This window comes from Pelophylax lessonae (assembly GCF_965119305.1).
Source record: "Pelophylax lessonae genome assembly, chromosome: 4".
NCBI lineage: Eukaryota > Metazoa > Chordata > Amphibia > Anura > Ranidae > Pelophylax > Pelophylax lessonae.
The window spans coordinates 642,769,686-642,785,083 of NC_138771.1; the positions used below are offsets into that span (position 1 = coordinate 642,769,686).

A 15,398-nucleotide genomic window follows, 5' to 3' on the forward strand; every position below is an offset into this window, starting at 1 on the left:
CATCTTTCGGAATAAGGGAGATATGGGCTCTCAGCGAGTCAGTCGGAAAGGCGGATTTGTTGGAGCCTAGGAGATTCAGCCAAGCTAGCCAATGGGGTCCCAATGTCTGAAAAAAGGCAGTATAATAGGGGAGGGTGAAGCCATCCGGACCCGGGGCTTTACCAACTTTAAAGGAACTCAGCGCCCCTTGCAGTTCCAGCAGGGAGATTGGAGCCTCCAGTTGCTCCCTCTCCTCTGGAGAGACAGGGCAGGCGCGCTGAGGTCACATAATCATCAATTTGCGTCGGGGAGGCTGCCTGGGGCGGCAGATTATAAAGGTCGGAGTAAAATGCCCTAAACTCATCAGCAATCAGTCTGGGTAAGGCCACCCTTCTTCTCTCCGTTGAACGAATGTGGGGAATATAATTTGCCGTGCGCTGCGCACGGACAGAGACTGCCAATAGGTGTCCACATTTATCTCCAGAGGAGTAGAAGGCTTGACGCGAGCGTTGCAAAGAGGAGATCTTTCACTTTCTGGCGAAGAGAGAAAAGTTCTCTCTCGTCCTTTCTGGTCAGCGAACGTTTATGCCTAGCTTCCAGAACGTGGATGTCCGCCAGCAGTGTATTCAGGAGTTGTAAGCGGGCCTTCTTAAGGCGGGATCCATGTTTGATAAACAGGCCGCGAATTACGGTTTTGTGGGCCTCCCAAACCACGCCAAGGTCGCATTCCTCTGTGGCGTTTTCCCGAAAGTAATTAGTAAGTTCCTGAAGGACCTCGGTAGTAACCTCAGGGTTTTGCAGTAGAGAGTCACTGAGACGCCACATTCTGGTCCCCCCACCCTCACCCTCTGCCAGACCATATAGCAAAGAGATCAGAGCATGATCCGAGAAAGTGATCAAGCCGATCTCAGTGTCTCGTACTGCATGCAATTGGCGGTGGGGTACGAGAAAGAAGCCAATACGTGAGTAAGCTTTGTGGGGCGAAGAGAAGAAGGTATAGTCACGCTCACCTCCATGCTGTAGACGCCAGGCATCTACTAGCTGGGCATTGTGGAGCGCCTGCAGAAAACGCTTCCGAATGCCATGGGGGATTGAAGAGATCCCGGAGGAGTTATCCACCGACAGGACCAGGGGGATATTGAAGTCTCCCTCCAGTATCAATTGGCCCTCTTGGAATCCAGCATGTTTGTCTAGGATATCTGACATGAAAACATCCTGTTCTTTGTTGGGAGCATAAATACAAGCGAAAGTAAGGCGGTAAGAGCCAATTGATCCCTTGAGGAAGAGAAAGCGCCAACCTGGATCCAGCAATGAGACCTCGCACGTCCATGGGATCCGGGCTGACAGCAAGATGGAGACTCCCTTAGACTTCGCTACAGTATTTGTAGCGTGATACGAGAACGGGTAAAACCGGTTCTTGAGGAGCTGAAGGCGGTCATCTCTGAAATGGGTCTCTTGAATGAAGGCCACATCCGCACGGGAGCGACGTAGTTCATTAAGGAGTACCTTCTGTTTTTCTTGTACGTTGAGTCCCTTAGCATTCAGGGAGTACAACTTAAGAGCGTCCATGGCCCGGCACCGCACCCTGTCCACCCACCTGGAAAGGGAAGGGAGGGAGGGGAGGAGGGAGGCAGGGAGGGAAAAGAGGGGAAGGAGGAGGGGGAGAAGGAGGGAGCAGAAAAGGTAAGGTGGAGAGGGGGCAGAAAACGGCAGATAAGGGAGGGAGGAGGAAGAACGCACTAGCAAGGGGGGACGGAAATAGAAGATGTAAAAATAGTAGACAGAGAGAGGGAGGGGAGGGTGAAACCCTAAGGCACTAACAAAGCAGAGATGCTGCACTAGCACAGGGGTGAAACCAGCACCCCGAGTGCTAACCTACTGGGGGTCGAGGGTGGAGACGACTCAACTAAACAGGCCGGGGTCCGGCTGCCCGGCCCACCTAGCTAAAAGGAAAGCAGGTAGAAAATAAAGAGGGGACGTGTGCATGAGCAACGTAAGAGAAGTAGATGTACAGTTAGGGCAGTAGAGGCATAAGTCGTAGCACCAGCTTGTAACGCCTCGTGGTGAGGTAGGGAGATCTAGGAGCAAGGAAGGTATGACAAACAGTGGCACGAAAATGGATCAGTCAATATCTCCCAGCTGGGACATCCAAACAAGGGCAATGAGACCCTGGTATAGTCAGGGCCAGTCAGGTATAAGTCAGGCAGGAATAAACATACTACAAGACCCACACGGTGTAGCATGCCCCGTTGAGGACGTGTGGCAGAGCCAACCGGTCCCCCCAGGGAAATCACACCGCGGAGGTCACATAAAAAAGGCAAAACCGAACAATAAATGCACAGTAAGGCAACAATAAAGTGTAGGTAGTCAGGACGCCCGGAGTCTCCAGTGACTATGGATAGTTTTGTACATAACGACCTAATAGCAGGTAGGTGGGGGAATAACCCCTCTTCTTAATCCTATGCGTGAACGCCGTCCCTGGAAGGAAACGGCATCCATCCCCAGATCCCCCCCTCATCCAGGCGACCTGTTCCCGGTAGGCTGAATCACCTCTTAACATCCCCAATTGGCATAAGATCCCTGGCCTCCCCATCCACCCCTCCACCCCCATCCCCAATAGCAGCTGCAGTTCCCCCAGATCACTCCATGTGCATAGAACAGGGGCACAGACAGGGGTCGGCATCCTACTGTCCAGAGTGAGTGGACCCGGATAAAACAATGTTGTGGGACAGCACAGAGTCTCAGCAGGAAATCCGGGAGATGGAAGGGGGAGTTGCTAAAGTGTCTCACAGCTCAACCTCGCCAGCACCCCTGAGGGCCAAACCAATGGGGTGAGGGGGGGGCAGAGAGGGGGCCACACCGGAGAAGGGAACCCATCAGGGGAAGAAAAAAAAAAAAAACATTCCAGTGTCTGCCTGGGAGAGTCATCCAAGGTCAGCAGGAAGCGGGTGAGTCGTCAATGTCATTAGGCTGGTGGAAGTAGCCAGGCAGTGCAATGTCCAGGAATAAGGCAGGAATGGAGAGGGCTCCGGAGTCCAGGGCACATAATAGATCTCCTTGCTCCCTGGGGGTCTCCGCAGAGTGTGGCCTAGAGCCACGGCGAGACCGCTGCGGGCGGGGAGAGCTGGTCGGGCCACCAGCAGAAGCGACCCAGCGGTCAGATGGACGGGGCAGCAACACCAGCCAATTCGGTACCTGAATAGGATCCGTCCCAAGGAAGGCGAACAAGGCTGGGAGTTCCGTCTGGAATCTTAGGGTGAAGGAGGAGTTAGATTTCCTGAACGTGACAGAAAGGGGGTAACCCCATCTGTATGTGACACCCGATCTCCTGGCCAAGTCCAGCAAAGGGCGCAGCAACGCCCGGCGGTAAAGGGTAGCCCGGGACAGGTCAGGTAGCAATTTCAGGGGGGCTCCATCGAAGTCCAGAGTACCCGTGTCCCAGGCCTTTCTGATAATCATTTCCCGGTGGGAGAATCTATGCAGGCGACAGATGACATCTCTGGGCCTTTCCGGGTCAGGAGAGCGTGGGCCCAGAGCTCTGTGGACACGGTCAAACTCCAGGTTGGCAGGTAAGCACTCTCCTAGGAGTTGGGCAAAGATTGCAGAGACAGTGTCAGGGAGGTCCTCAGGGCCGGTCGCCTCCGGAAGACCCTTGAGCCGTACGTTGTTCCGTCTGCTGCGATCTTCAATGTCCTCCATATGCAGCTGCATGGCCGTTGTGGAGGCAGCCTGGTTTTGGTAAGTAGTCTCCAGAGCACCAATGCGGCGATCCATGGCCGTGAGAGCAGTCTCTCCCGCCGCTACACGCACCGTGACCTGTTGTACCTCCGTCCGAACTTCTTGGATAGCTCTCTGGTGTGCTGCCTCGAGACGGCCCACTATGGCCTCAATGTCCGCCTTGCTGGGTAGGGCTCGCAGCAGGGAGCGCAGTTCCTCATCCACCACCACCCGCTGTGAGAGCAATGCGGAATCCGGGTCACTCGAGCGGAGGGTGGCCGGGGGGTTAGAGAGGATATCTGAAGTGGCCGAGGAAGCCGGTACGTCCGCAACAGCGTGAGGTGAGGAGCTGGTCGCCGCCATATTGGCCGAGGTGGCGGGAGTCTGGGAGGGGGAGAAGAAGTGGCTAATTTTGCCTCTCACCGGTGCCCTGCGGGGGGTTTTCGATGTCCCAGCGGTGCCCCTAGTCTTCCGGCACTTCACCGACTGCATCCCCTCCGTCAGCAGACAGTATAAACCAGGTTAGGCACGGGCAGGCACGGAGCTCACAGAAAACACAGCCTCAGCCGGCCATGTCCAGACTACGCCCCCTAGGCCTACAATTCTTAGTAATTACTTACTTAACCACTTTAGGACCGGAGGATTTTCCTGCTTTACGTCCAGGCCACTTTTTGCGATTTGGCACTGTGCGAATTTAACTGACAATTGCGCGGTCATGCGACGCCGTACTCAAACGAAATTTATGTCCTTTTTTTCCCACAAACAGAACTTTCTTTTGGTGGTATTGGATCACCTCTGCGCTTTTAATTTTTTGCGATATAAATAAAAAATTGCGACAATTTTGAAAAAATAACAATATTTTTCTACTTTAACAGTTAAAAAATATCCAATATATTCAATTTTTGTCATATATTTAGGCCAAAATGTATTTAGCTACATGTCTTTGTCTTTATTTTAACGGACAATTGCGCGGTCGTGCAGTGCTGTACCCAAATTTAATTTATGTCTTTTTTTTCAACCACAAATAGAGCTTTCTTCTGGTGGCATTTCATCACCTGTGCGATTTTTACTTTTTGCGCTATAAACAAAAAAAGAGTGACTATTTTGAAAAAATAACAATATTTTTCACATTTTTTTATATGAAATTCCCCCCCAAAAAAATGTAAAAATCAAATTTTTTTTTAATTTTAGGCCAATTTGTTTTCTGCTACATATGTTTGGTAAAAAAAATCGCAATAAGCGTATTTTGATTGGTTTGCGCAAAAGTTATCGCAGCTACTAACTACGGGACATTTATGTCATTTTTATTGTTTTTTTTTTATAACTAGTAATGGCGGCGATCTGGCGGCGATCTGCAATTTTTTTTTTGCGGGACTGCGACATTGCGGCGGACAGATCGGACCCCTAACTGACATTTATGACACTTTTGGGAGTACCAGTGAAATTTCTACAGTAATTAGTGCTATAAATATGCACTGTTACTTTAAAAATGACACGGGCAGGGAAGGGGTTAACTTTTATTGGTGATCAAGGGGTAAATGTATGCCTGGTGCTTACTGACGTGTGTGGGGGGAGGGGACTGTGTGACACAGGCACAGATCGCAGGTTCAGCTATGCTGAATCCTGTAATCTGTCCCTGCCTGTCACTTAGGAGATCCGCCCGCTTTGTTTACACAAGCAGACGGATCTCCTCACTCGATCCCCGACGATCGGGGAAGAGTGGCGGTGATCACCGCCTCTCTTTCCCTGGCCTGACTCCCGCTGTGTCTGAATACAGCAGTCGCTGGACGATAACGAGCCACTTTGCCACAGTACGCTCCATGTGAGCGGTCGGCAAGTGGTTAAACCTGACCAAACAAGACATCCCAGATGTGAAAAAGTTTGAAACACAAAATCATTAATTATAATATAATAAATAACTATAAATAAGTTAAAGTATATATATATATATATATATATATATATATATATATATATATATATATATATGTGTATATATATGTGTATGTATATATATATATATATGTATATATATATATATATATATATATATATATATATATATATATATATATATATATATATATATGGAGTAGCGCAAGGTCTCTAACATCCACCAGCTCCGTGATGTAGTCATGCAGGAGTGGAAGAGGACTCCAGTGGCAACCTGTGAAGCCCCGGTTAACTCCAAGTGGTTAAGGCAGTGCTGGAATATAATGGTGGCCAAACAAAATATTGACACTTTGGGACCAATTTGGACATTTTCAGTTAGGGGTGTACTCACTTTTGTTGCCAGTAGTTTAGACAATAATGGCTGTGTGTTTAGTTTTTTTGAGGGGGCAGCAAATTTACACTGTTATACAAGCTGTACACTCACTACTTTACATTTTAGAAAAGTGTCATTTCTTCAGTGTTGTCACATGAAAAGATAGAATAAAATATTTGCAAAAATGTGAGGGGTGTACTTATTTTTGTGAGATACTGTATGTACATGTACAAACCCAATTCCAAAAAAGTTGGGACACTGTACAAATTGTGAGTAAAGAAGGAAAGGACTAATTTACAAATCTCATAAACTTATATTTTATTCACAATATAATATAGATAACATATCAAATGTTGAAAGTGAGACATTTCGAAATGGCATGCCAAATATTGGCTCATTTTGGATTTCATGAGAGCTACACATTCCAAAAAAGTTGGGACGGGTAGCAATAAGAGGCCGTAAAAGTACATACAGTATAAGGAACAGCTGGAGGACCAATTTGCAACTTATTCGGTCAATGGGCAACATGATTGGGTATAAAAAGAGCCTCTCAGAGTGGCAGTGTCTCTCAGAAGTCAAGATGGGCAGATGATCACCAATTCCCCCAATGCTGCGGGCAAAAATAGTGGAGCAATATCAGAAAGGAGTTTCTCAGAGAAAAATTGCAGAGTTTGAAGCTATCATCATCTACCGTACATAATATCATCCAAAGATTCAGAGAATTTGGAACAATCTCTGTGCGTAAGGGTCAAGGCCGGAAAACCATACTGGATGCCCGTAATCTTCGGGCCCTTAGACGGCACTGCATCACATACAGGAATGCTACTGTAATGGAAATCCCAACATGGGCTCAGGAATACTTCCAGAAAACATTGTTGGTGAACACAATCCACCGTGCCATTCGCCGTTGCCGGCTAAAACTCTATAGGCCAAAAAAGAAGCCAAATCTAACATGATCCAGAAGCGCAGGTGTTTTCTCTGGGCCAAGGCTCATTTAAAATGGACTGTGGCAAAGTGGAAAACTGTTCTGTGGTCAGACGAATCAAAATTTGAAGTTCTTTTTGGAAAACTGGGACACCATGTCATCCAGACTATAGAGGACAAGGACAACCCAAGTTGTTATCAGCGCTCAGTTCAGAAGCCTGCATCTCTGATGGTATGGGGTTGCATGAGTGCGTGTGGCATGGGCAGCTTACACATCTGGAAAGGCACCATCAATGCTGAAAGGTATATCCAAGTTCTAGAACAACATATGCTCCTATCCAGATGTTGTCTCTTGCTGGGAAGACCTTGCGTTTTCCATGACAATGTCAGACCACATACTTCACCAATTACAACATCATGGCTGCGTAGAAAAAGGATCCGGGTACTGAAATGGCCAGCCTGCAGTCCAGATCTTTCACCCATAGAAAACATTTGGTGCATCATAAAGAGGAAGATGCAACAAAGAAGACCTAAGACAGTTGAGCAACTAGAACCCTGTATTTTTTTTAAACATTTTATTGAATATTTTATAGGCACACAGGTAGGGTTACGTTGAATGCATATACAAAAAGTAGAGAAAACCGAAATACAGTTCAAACAAACCTCAGTATTTGTAACAACAACAACATGAGACTAGCGGCACACAGTCAATAACAAAGAACCTATTGAAGCGTACAAGGGAGTAAAGGCACGTGAGCTAGTCCAGGAAGTTAAGGCAGTATGAGCCATAGAGAGGGCATTTGAGTAACAAATGGACTTGAACTGAGGGGGGAATGTGTGCCCTAAAGGCAGAAGGCACTGTGGGATCCCTTGGCCGCATTAGAGAGAGAAGCGGTCCATGCGATGGAAACAGGCCCCTGGGTATACGAACGGGGGGGGGCAGACACCCCCCAAGGGGAACACACTGTGTCCGCGACCCCCGAACGAGCTCCAGAGGGGGCTACGAGAGTACCATATTCAGAGATAGAGGGAGCAAGTAGACAGAAATGAGGGAGGGGGCGGAAGAATAGGAGGAATAGTAGGTGCTTGTGGACTAGAAGCCTGTATAAGACAAGAATGGGACAACATTCCTATTCCTAAATTTGGGCAACTTGTCTCCTCAGTTCCCAGACGTTTGCAGACTGTTATAAAAGAAGAGGGGATGCCACACAGTGGTAAACATGGCCTTGTCCAAACTTTTTTGAGATGTTTTGATGCCATGAAATTTAACCACTTTAGCCCCAGCCCTATTTCGGACACTTTTTGTTCACAAGTTAAAACCAGTATTTTTTCCTAGAAAACTACTTAGAACCCCCAAACATTATATATATTTTTTTAGCAAAGACTCTGGAGAATAAAATGTCGGTCATTGCAAAATTTTTTGTCACGCGGTATTTGCGCAGCGGTCTTTAAAACGCCATTTTTTTGGAAAAAATTTGAAAAATCACATTTCACTGCATTTAAAAAATACTAAACAGTAAAGTTAGCCCATTTTTTTTGTATATTGTGAAAGATGATGTCACGCCGAGTAAATAGATACCAAACATGTTATGGTTTAAAATTGCGCCCCCCCGTGGGATGGCGACAAACTACGGTCAATAGAGATCTCAATCTGCGACGCTTTAAATTTATTTAACGGTTACCAGTTTAGAGTTAGAGTGTAGCTCTTTTTTTTTAATTATTGCCCACGCTCTGGCGATCGCGGCGATACCTCACATGTGTGGTTTGAACAGCGATTTCATTTGCGGCTCGACTTGCGTATACGTTTTTTTTTGTGCGCGAGCTAACGGTGACGGGGACGGCTAAATTTTTTTTTTTTTTTTTTTTCCTATTTATTTTTTCTTTTTTTTTAAACTTTATTACAGGTTTTTAAAAAAAAAAAAATCTGATCACTTTTATTGCTGTCACAAGCAATGTAAACATCCCTGGTGACAGCAATATGTCGTGACAGGTACTCTTTATGGAGGGATCGAGGGTCTAAAAGACCCTAGACCCCTCCACTACACTTCCCTGTATGCAAAACGCCGAAAACGGCATTTTTGCATACAGCCGTTTTTCAAATCTGCCGCCTTTTGCAGCACAGTAACCCGGACGTGACGTCATGGACGCCGCCTCCGGGTTACGTCATCGGAGACCCGATCGATGCCGTTTCCGGCATTCATCGGGACTCCATCCAGCCGGCGGACGTGCCGGCTGGGTGCTCGGGGCTCCCGGTGGGACGGTAGCCCCGAGCAAAGCCGCGGAAGGCGGCGGGAGGGGGGGGACGTCCCCTCCCGCCCCCCCGGGTAACGATCGAGCGGCTCCCGAGCCGCATCGATCGTTACCGACGGAAAGCCGACCGTCGGCTTCAAACAACGGTACCGGGATGGTGCCTCTAGCTAGAGGCATCATCCCGGTATAACCCCGCAAAGTCTGATCACGTAGAGGTTACGTGACTGGTAGTAAAGTGGTTAAAATCAACTTATTTTTCCCTTAAAATTTTACATTTTCTCAGTTTAAACATTTGTTATGTCGTCTATGTTGTATTCTAAATAAAATATTGAAATTTGAAACTTCCACATCATTGCATTCTGTTTTTATTCACAACTTGTACAGTGTCCCAACTTTTTTGGAATCGGGTTTGTAAGATGTGTTAGTGAAAACGACTCTTTTAAAAAATTCATTTTCTGAAAAATATTGATGTATTGTTTTCAAAATGATTTTTTTTTAGATTAGTGTCAAGTGAAAGTACAGCCAAGCTATGATCCTTCAGATGCCTACATTTATAGATCGCTTATTAATCACAAAATGTGCTTTGAAACAAGTCATCACTGATCTTTTTAGCTGCAATCACTGTGGAGCAATTCATCATCAAAGCTTCCAGCAGAAGCACTGAAATCCTAATCTAAGTTCATATTGCCTGTTCATGCCTCCTATTGGCTTGGCAGCTGTCCAACCATCTAATGTAAACACAGAGCCGGTGCTCAGCAAGTGGGGATCTGAGTGAGGAAACAGTTGCCTTGGGCAACTTTGCTGCTTCTTTAAGGGTTAATTGCTTTGTAGTGCCTGTAGGTAAAAGAGGGAATTTGTCTTGTTTTAAATCTCAGTTGCTGCTTTTTTAATGTAATGTAATTACTTGATTGTCCATAGCCTGGCCACAAACTGGCTTTAAATCAGTGTATATTCTTCCTACAATTATAAAATCATTTTACTTATTTAAAATAAACAGTTAACAAAATGGTTTTGAGAAAAAAGAAAGTACATAAAAATATCTTAATATATTATCCCAACATTAAAAATAATGAGCCCCGTTAAATTATCATTAAACACTTCCAGTTCCCAGGGATTACATGCAATTTCATTGACTTCTATATAAAGGAACACTATTCTATATGATTAGTCAATGCAACGCTGGAGGGCAAACACGTAGTGGTGCACCGAATCCCTTCGAATTTTTATTTGTAGAATTAAATTATTATCAATGGATTATACAATACTGTAAGTACAGTAAGTAAGAGAATAAATTTGATATACCATATTTATCGGCGTATAACATGCACCGGCGTATAACACGCACCTAAATTTTAGGAGAGAAATTTCAGGAACAAAAACTGAAATTGAAAATAAACAGCTTTGAACTCAGAACATTTTTTTTTTAAATCAAATGCGGTCTCACCAGTGCCCACGAATGCAGCCTCGCCTGCGCAGTGCCCTTAAATGCAGCCTCGCCAGCGCAGTGCCCATACATGCAGCCTTGCCAGCGTAGTGCCCTTAAATGCAGCCTCGCCAGCGCAGTGCCCATACATGCAGCCTTGCCAGCGCAGTGCCCATACATGCAGCCTCGCCAGTGCAGTGCCCATAATTTCAGCCTCACCAGCGCCATTGACACTATCCGAATCACTTTTTAAAAAAGTCCAGGAAGCAGTGCCGAGAGGTAGAAGGGGGCGGGCGGGGCAGACAACGTGGGGGGTTCTTTACTGTTAGGGCTACAAGATTATGGAATTCTCTACCACAAGAGGTGGTTTCTGCGGGAAGTATGGTGGCTTTCAAAAGACACTTAGACGTACATCTCAAGGATCAGACCATTCAGGGCTATGTGAGATGATTACAGCCACACACACCTACACAGGTTGAACTGGATGGACTATTGTCTTTATTCAACCTCACCTACTATGTAACTATGTAACTATGTAAAAGAGGAGAAGGAAGGACACGCTGTCATTGGAAGTCCCCGCGCCTATGATAGATGTCGGTATAGTAGGTGGGACTTCCGATGACAGCGCGTCCTTCCTTTTCCTCTCCCCCTTCTACCTCTCGGCGCTGCTTTCAGGACTTTTTTTTATATATCGGCGTATATAACACACACTGTTACTTTTCCTCCATTTTTAGGAGGAGAAAGAGCGTGTTATACGCCGATAAATACGGTATTTATTACAATGATAAAAGGAGGGTAAAGCTGACCTAAAGTCACAATATGCCTTGAGGTCAGACCGTGCCTGATCTGTCTTCTTCATGAAAAGCTAAAAAGACCAGTCAGTGTATCTGCCTTTCACATTTCTGGTCCCTGGGTTATGGCTAGATCAAAAAAAGTGTATGTATCTCACACGTACAGAAGCACACTAGGCCCCAATTACTATTGTTTGTACCCCTAAAAGGATGGATGAGGAGTAGGAGTATGGAACAGGCAGCACCCTCAAATCTTCAGAAGTATGAGATGAACCTCAAAAACTTGGAAAGGTTGATCTCACACGTACCGACACAGACTATCCCGCAATTTAATTGATCCCCAAAGGTTTTTATTGAATAGCGGAATAGGAAATATGATCAAAAAAAGTGTATGTATCTCACATGTACACAACCACACTAGGCCCCAATTACTGTTGTTTGTACCCCTAAAAGGATGGATGAGGAGTAGGAGTATGGAACAGGCAGCACCCTCAAATCTTCAGAAGTATGAGATGAACCTCAAAAATTAGGAAAGGTTGATCTCACATGTACCGACACAGACTATCCCGCAATTTAATTGATCCCCAAAGGTTTTTATTGAATAGCGGAATAGGAAATATGATCAAAAAAGTGTATGTATCTCACACGTACACAACCACACTAGGCCCCAATTACTATTGTTTGTACCCCTAAAAGGATGGATGAGGAGTAGGAGTATGGAACAGGCAGCACCCTCAAATCTTCAGAAGTATGAGATGAACCTCAAAAACTTGGAAAGGTTGATCTCACACGTACCGACACAGACTATCCCGCAATTTAATTGATCCCCAAAGGTTTTTATTGAATAGCGGAATAGGAAATATGATCAAAAAAAGTGTATGTATCTCACACGTACACAACCACACTAAGCCCCAATTACTATTGTTTGTACCCCTAAAAGGATGGATGAGGAGTAGGAGTATGGAACAGGCAGCACCCTCAAATCTTCAGAAGTATGAGATGAACCCCAAAAACTTGGAAAGGTTGATCTCACACATACCGACACAGACTATCCCGCAATTTAATTGATCCCCAAAGGTTTTTATTGAATAGCGGAATAGGAAATATGATCAAAAAAAGTGTATGTATCTCACACGTACACAACCACACTAGGCCCCAATTACTATTGTTTGTACCCCTAAAAGGATGGATGAGGAGTAGGAGTATGGAACAGGCAGCACCCTCAAATCTTCAGAAGTATGAGATGAACCTCAAAAACTTGGAAAGGTTGATCTCACACGTACCGACACAGACTATCCCGCAATTTAATTGATCCCCAAAGGTTTTTATTGAATAGCGGAATAGGAAATATGATCAAGAAAAGTGTATGTATATCACACGTACACAACCACACTAGGCGCCAATTACTATTGTTTGTACCCTTAAAAGGATGGAACAGGCAGCACCCTCAAATCTTCAGAAGTATGAGATTGTGTTCACTGTACCCCACAAAGATTGTGTTCACTGCACCCCAAAAAGATTGTGTTCACTGCACCCCACAAAGATTGTGTTCACTGCACCCCAAAAGGATTGTGTTCACTGCACCCCAAAAGGATTGTGTTCACTGCACCCCAAAAGGATTTTGTTCACTGCACCCCACAAAGATTGTGTTCACTGCACCCCAAAAGGATTTTGTTCACTGCACCCCAAAAAGATTGTGTTCACTGCACCCCACAAAGATTGTGTTCACTGCACCCCAAAAGGATTTTGTTCACTGCACCCCAAAAAGATTGTGTTCACTGCACCCCACAAAGATTGTGTTCACTGCACCCCAAAAGGATTTCGTTCACTGCACCCCAAATAGATTGTGTTCACTGCACCAAGATTGTGTTCACTGCACCCCACAAAGATTGTGTTCACTGCACCCCAAAAAGATTGTGTTCACTGCAGCCCACACACAGCAAAATGGATGTGGACCACTGACACCTGCCTATCTCCTATCCCACACCTCACAGCTATATCGTTTGTAGTTTGTAGAACACACTTTCCCTAAAAATCAGCAGACTTTATCCCTAACAGGATTGATAAGAGATCGTAGATTGGGACTGAGTGCAGACCCCACCCCACACAGCAATATCGATTGTAGTTTGTAGAACACACTTTCCCTAAAAATCAGCAGACTCTATCCCTAAAATGCCTACAACTCGCCCTGCCTAAAACACTCCGACCTGTCCCTCAATTCTATCTGGACACAAATGTTTTTTTCCTGCCTGTCTGTCCCTAAATCAGCAGCCAGCACGTTGATGTATGCTCTCTCCCTGATCTAAGCAGCAGAATGACGCCGCTGCGGCGCTGCCTCGAACTTATAAAGACTTGGTCACATGCTTCAGACGGCCAATCACAGCTACTAATACATTTGCAGGCATGGCTGGGATGGCTTAGGCACACCAGTTAAATGCTTGTTGATTGGCTGTTGAAAGTCCGCCATGAAAAGCGCGCCAAAGCATGCAAAACCCGGAAATAAAACGACCGAACACGGATTTTTACCCGAATATACAGTAAAGTGTTCGTGTCCGTGTTCGGGTAACAAAAATCCAATTATTCGGTAAGAACACGAATAATACAGTCCGTGTTCGCTCAACCCTACCTACAAGCCTTTGATCATGTGGTGTATGGCTTATGACACTTTTAACATTTTATATATCTTTGCATCACTTTTTTTTAAATATACCATCACAAATTATTTAGGATTACCTAACTAAAAAATTTTCCCTTTTTTGTTCTCTCTTCAGGTTATGGAGAAGAAAAATATGTCCAGTATTACCATAATCCACCTTTTAGGACTTCAGACTCCACACAGTAAAACATTTCTGATCTTTTTTCTTTTCCTTTTCATTTATTGTGTGACAATATGTGGAAATCTCCTGATCATCATACTGGTGTCCTACAGCAAATCCCTCCATTCTCCCATGTACTTCTTTCTCTCTCAGCTCTCTGCATCAGATATATTACTCGTAACAGTCATTCTTCCTAACATGCTTCATGCTGTTTTGATGAAAGGAATCATAATATCATTTTCTGATTGCATCACCCAGTTTTATTTTTTTTGGTGTTTCTGAAGGTCTTGATTGTCTTCTTCTGACAGTGATGTGTTATGACCGATATGTGGCCATCTGCAAACCATTGCATTATACTCTAGTAATGACCTTCCAGCTCTGCTGGTTGATGATCATCACATGTTGGGTTTTAAGTGTTTTAGTGGTACTGATTCCCACTTTATCTTTATCACAATTACATTTTTGTGGTCCCGATATCGTTGATCACTTTTTCTGTGATCGTGATCCAATCCTACAACTCTCCTGCTCTGATACTGCTAATGTTCTACTTGAAATTACAATAATGAATGTTATTATCGTTGTCATTCCATTCTTTATAATTATTGTATCATATGTTTATATTATAATCACTGTTTTTAAAATCCCATCTATTACCGGTAGACAGAAAGTTTTCTCAACATGCAGCTCCCATCTGACTGTGGTTTGCATTTATTATGGTACTATGGTTTGTGTTTATTTGATACCCCGTAGAGGACAGTTTTGGGATATCTCTAAGTTCTTGTCATTGCTGTACACTGTGGTCACCCCACTGCTGAATCCAATTATATACAGCCTGAGGAATAAAGACTTAAAAGAAGCTATGGCTAAAATAATCAACCAGTGTCTGGACTAGAATTTCAGTAAATAGTCGTAAAATAAAAATTTTATAACTTTAAATTTAAGTTGGGTATCAAATCTTGATATCAACGATAAAATCAATTAGACCTGACTGAACATTGTTGTTCTAAAAACGTTTGACAGTCATAAATTGATCATTTTAATTCCCCCAATCTAAATTATTCCCTGTAAATCTGATCAAGTCAATTATTTAACTTTACTTATCCACTTGACCTCAGGAAGATTTACCCCTTCATGAGAATTACCCCCACCATGACCAGGCCATTTTTTTGTGATACGGCACTGCATCACTTTAACTGACAGTTGTGCGGTCATGCAATGTTGTACCCAAATAA

General features: G+C 44.6%; 1 pseudogene across 1 annotated transcript; it reads left to right on the plus strand.

Moving 5' to 3' along the window:
- The first annotated feature begins 14,109 nt into the window (after window positions 1–14,109).
- Window positions 14,110–15,058, plus strand: LOC309552929 (olfactory receptor 11L1-like; annotated as a pseudogene). Its single transcript has one exon. The product of its transcript is annotated as an olfactory receptor 11L1-like (transcript).
- Window positions 15,059–15,398: the final 340 nt, after the last annotated feature.